General features: G+C 37.5%; 1 long non-coding RNA gene across 1 annotated transcript; it reads right to left on the bottom strand.

Moving 5' to 3' along the window:
• Positions 1–1,461: 1,461 nt before the first annotated feature.
• On the bottom strand, positions 1,462–4,545 carry LOC106869752 (uncharacterized). Its single transcript, XR_001409438.2, has 2 exons — positions 2,953–4,545; positions 1,462–2,192 (listed from the first exon to the last, which is right to left on the bottom strand). It is a non-coding gene; the product is annotated as an uncharacterized LOC106869752 (long non-coding RNA).
• Positions 4,546–4,570: the final 25 nt, after the last annotated feature.

Below are 4,570 nucleotides of genomic sequence, written 5' to 3'. Positions count from 1 at the left end.
CTTGTATATACTTTTTTGTGTATTCATACATACATACATGCATGCATACATACATACACACATACATACATACATACATACATACATACATACATACACATAGTTTTTCTGTTTTGTCTAAGTTGTTTTATGCCGTTTTTTATGACATTTCCAAGGCTTCTTATTGGGAATGTAACCCCTTTATTCAAATAATAGTGGAATGAATATGGAAATTAAACAGTAAACAGAGCCAATAGTCAATTATTGTCTGATTATTCGATGTTAGAAAATGTGTAATGATAGACAAAGTGTGAAATGAATACGTTACACTCATTTCCAGCTCTTAAACAGAATCAACATATAAGTTGGTCTTTTTCCAAGGTTACAACAATCGGTGTATGAATATGAAGCAATATATGACCTGCATATTTTATACAGAATTGTGAGAGATTTAACTGGACAAAATGTCACAGTTGCATCCGTGAAAAGGTTTGAGGATTTTATCAGGATTATAGTTATTGTTATTGTTGTTCTTTCTATTATCATTATTTTTATTATGGTTGTTGTTGTTTTTGCTTTTGCTGTTTTTGCTGTTGTTGTTATCGTCATTGTCGTCACCGTCATTATCTTCGTCAATTTTCATATTTTGTTCTTATCATTTACGTCAGTATTAATATTAATAGATGGAAAATGATTGTTGCAAAGACGCTTCTTTATATTCAAATGATTCTTTATGTCGATTGATATGACTAACGTTCAATGACCTCTGTAAATTACAACCCGCTTCTGCAGATTCCTCCGGTTTAACGCCTCATACTAACGACATACATTACAAATTCATTGAATACAGAATTATTGAGAAATTCAGATGAGTTCATGTTGTAAATGGCACCTTTGCTCTTTTAAAGTTGTATGATATCGTATAAGCACAGCGGTCAATGGTGGCAGGATATTTGAATGGACAATGTATTCATCCATCGACCTAAAGGTCACTAGTTCAAGCTCTGTCACTTGTATTTGATATATCTTTTGTCAAAACAGATTACGACAGTTACTTGCATCTAGAAACATTTTTACATAAATATTTCACTGTTTGGACGAAAAACATTGCAGAATACAAACAAGATGAGTTATTTCAATACTAACTATATCGTCTCTTAATATTCCAAAGATAGATTCGCTTAATTCTTCCAAAGTAAGAAAAAAAATAAACAGTTAAGTAGGAGAGCATTTATCTAATGTGTTGAACCTAAAGTTGTTAAATAAAATTGAATGGTGGCATAGTATTCTTAGAAAGAACTGAGGAAACTCCAGATATGTTTGAACCTTATGAAACCTCTTCAATGAAATATACTTTAAGTAATGCATGCCAAAACCTACAATAAAGATTTTGAGTGGATGACGTTCACTGATTAGGCAACTTAAAAAATGTCTGTAGGTAACTAACTTCGAATGAATTTTATATACAAATACATCATCTGCTATTTTAATTATACTTTTTTTTATTAATTTTAGTCCTCTGGCATTTCATCGTTTCCACGTTGACATTATATATGTTTGTGTAAAGCTTTTATAATTTGAATACAAAATTATAAATATTCATCAAAGCATACCATATCAACCGAAAAATTGGTATTTAGCTTCATGCTTTTAATAATTAATGTCAGGTCGTCAACTGTTATGCAAACGAGTCTGTGTCTAGACATATATTTGCTTACAATTTAATAAGTTGCCTTGAAGGCTACAAACACTGGCAATTTAAAAGGAGAAAAGTAAGCGAATTTTCACATAGTGTTAATGATTTGGGTAACACAGATGTATATTGCCTTCCTTACGAATTCTTTCTGATTGTATTACTCTAGCTAGGAAGCACTGTCCCTCGTATCAAGTCACACCCATGTTTTTTTTTCCAAGACCCAATGTCCATCGAATCCTTTTGGCTGACCACACTTGTAAAGTTAGTGTTAAAATGTTGGCTTATGTCTGTCAAGGTACAGATCTCTAGTATTTTCTTCAATTGTGTCCATTTATGTAAATGTGTTTTTTTTTCCATGTCTTTTCTAAATTCAGTCAGTATTTTTACAATTTTAATTTTTTTCTTTTTTTTGCCTTGGGATGTGAGAAGTATATGAAGCAACTCCCTGGTAACTCCAATCTCCTTGAACAACAAAAAATAACTTTGATGCCCATATACTACGGAAAGCATTCTCCATCTGAAATGAAATAAATGTAGTGATAATTTTAGCATGCATAACAAAACAAAAGTGCCCTTGCTACTCTTGGCCTCTGGAGGATGCCCAGTACTAAGGCAGCTGAAATAAAGTTATAATGAAAAGAAACCATAAACAATAATGATAATAATAATAATGATAATAGTTATTATTATTATTATTGTTGTTGTTGTTGTCGTCGGCAACTTAAGACGTGTTTTTCAGAGCTCCGTCAGATTGGATTTTGTTGTTATTTTTTCGTGCTTATTGACTGTTTTGCTTGTCTGTTTTTGTTTTCCGAACCCCTTTTGGTGTGCAGAAGGAGTTCTTTTGTTGAAAATCTCCCCCTTTTAGGGGGAAGTAATGAGACAGCGCTGCCCCTGTCGGAGCATAGGCAGCCACCAGTCTGAAAGCACCACCGTCACTGCTGTTCACATCTAGGACCACCAACTTACTTTCTGGATCCAGGAAAACTGTCTTTATTTTCAAATCCAGACTCTTCCGGAAATACACCACAGTACCACCACCGCCCCCTCCCGGCCTACACGGAGATAGGTAGATCTCGTATCCACCGAAAAAGGTGATGAGGTCCCGTGAGTTGGATAGTCTGGATTCACTAATGGCTGCAACATCTATACTAAGGGACCTCAGGTCATTTAATAGGTGACCTTGTTTTTAAGGCAACCCGAGGCCCCTGCCATTTACACAACCTATTCTGAGCATGACCATTGTAAAAATAAATTCAGAGAAGAGCTCTACTTACCATTGTTGTCTGGAAGTGCTGTTCCCCTGGACTTTGTTGTGGGCATTTCCACGAGGTTTTTATCGAGTCATTTGGGGAAAGTCTTTTGGAAAGACCCAACAGCATTTGGAAAATTTATTATTATTATTATTTATTATGTTTCTTGATTCATTTTAAAAATCTGTATGTGTAGTGGTTGTGCATTGTGTGTCGGAAAGAAAAATTCTTCCATTGTGGTGTCTGTGTGGTTGCGGCATCTCCAGCGTTTCCTTGACAGTGAGCATGTGTGAACACGCTTTTCCACAGCTGGTCTCTTTGACTGAGCTGCAATCCTGGCTTAGGCGTAGATCGAGGAGGAGCGCTTGGCACCTCGAGTGCCGTCAAGTCCTCACAGCTCTCCACCAGGCGAGCAATGCGGTTGGTAATAGTTCTACTCTAGCGTTCTATAGGGAGCTAGTAGAGGAAAGTGCGACGACGTTCTCAGGGAAACGCTAGGCGTCAGTGAAGAACAACTAACCGGTCTGTTTCGGAGAACTTTCAGGCCTGGGCCTATGGATAACTTCCAGAAATCCCTTGCCTAAAAGCGCTACCGAGGAGTGCTGCCTGTTCGGGATAAACTTTATAGGCACGGAAGTGCCGTTAGCCGGGTCTGCCCGAGGTGCACACAGAACGATGAAACTTCTGCACACCCTAGTTCCGTACCCGAGTATTGCTGACCTGTGGGTTTATGTGGAACACCTGCTGTCGTGTGTTGGACGGATCCGACCACCTGCTGTCATGTATTGGACGGATCCGACTATCAGCTGGATCCATTGTGAAGATTGCCCCGCCACGTTATTTTGGCCGGTAGAGGAAGGCAATTTTTATTTGTCTAGTGGCTGTAGCGAAAGAGGTAGTATGGTGAACCCGTTTGAAAGGGCTAAAGACAGACACTTTCCTCTTTGGCCAAGCCCTCATCAACTTTTTCACGTTTCACTTGAAAAGGAAGTTGAGGGTGGAGAGGGCAATGTTGCCTTGTAGCAAGTTTGTTGAAAAGTTGGTGAATATTGGAAGAATGGCCAGTGTGACAAGATCAATTCTGAGCTTGCACCTGTAAACAAAAGGGCTCTTGCTCTGTTGTTCAGGCACCCGTGGCTTTTGTGGGTTTTCCCCGAGGGCATTAAAGCGCCTCCCCTATTGGGAGTTTTAAATTGTTTAATTTTGATTATTATATTGTTTACACGTTGTAATACCCATTGTATCGTCCTGTTTTTGTCTTTTGTGTTGTATGTCTTTTAATGTAATTTTATGTGAGCCCAGGTGGCCAATAAGCGAATTATTATTATTATTATTATTCAGTAGTTTTAATTTTATAACGTGCTTTCACTTCACTACCGAGCGCAGCTCTGTGCGCCTTGGGTATGTGCTGTGGTTTGCTGTGGTGCTCTTATGTTTACTGTATTGAAAGTGTTTTGCGTAGAATGTGTGCAGTACCCAGTAGTGCAATTTTCTGTATGTTATATATATTTGTAAGTCCTGGTGTTTTTGTTATGTATTTGTCTGAATATTTTTTTATTATACCTAAGGCACCTACTATGATAGGAATTGTTTCTGTTTTTAGATTCCACATTCGAGTTATCTCTATTTCCAGGTCTTTGTA

Source organism: Octopus bimaculoides, chromosome 1 (assembly GCF_001194135.2).
Source record: "Octopus bimaculoides isolate UCB-OBI-ISO-001 chromosome 1, ASM119413v2, whole genome shotgun sequence".
In the NCBI taxonomy this organism is placed as follows: domain Eukaryota; kingdom Metazoa; phylum Mollusca; class Cephalopoda; order Octopoda; family Octopodidae; genus Octopus; species Octopus bimaculoides.
Note: the sequence above shows the minus strand (reverse complement) of the source record. Positions and strands in the feature narration are given on the sequence as shown.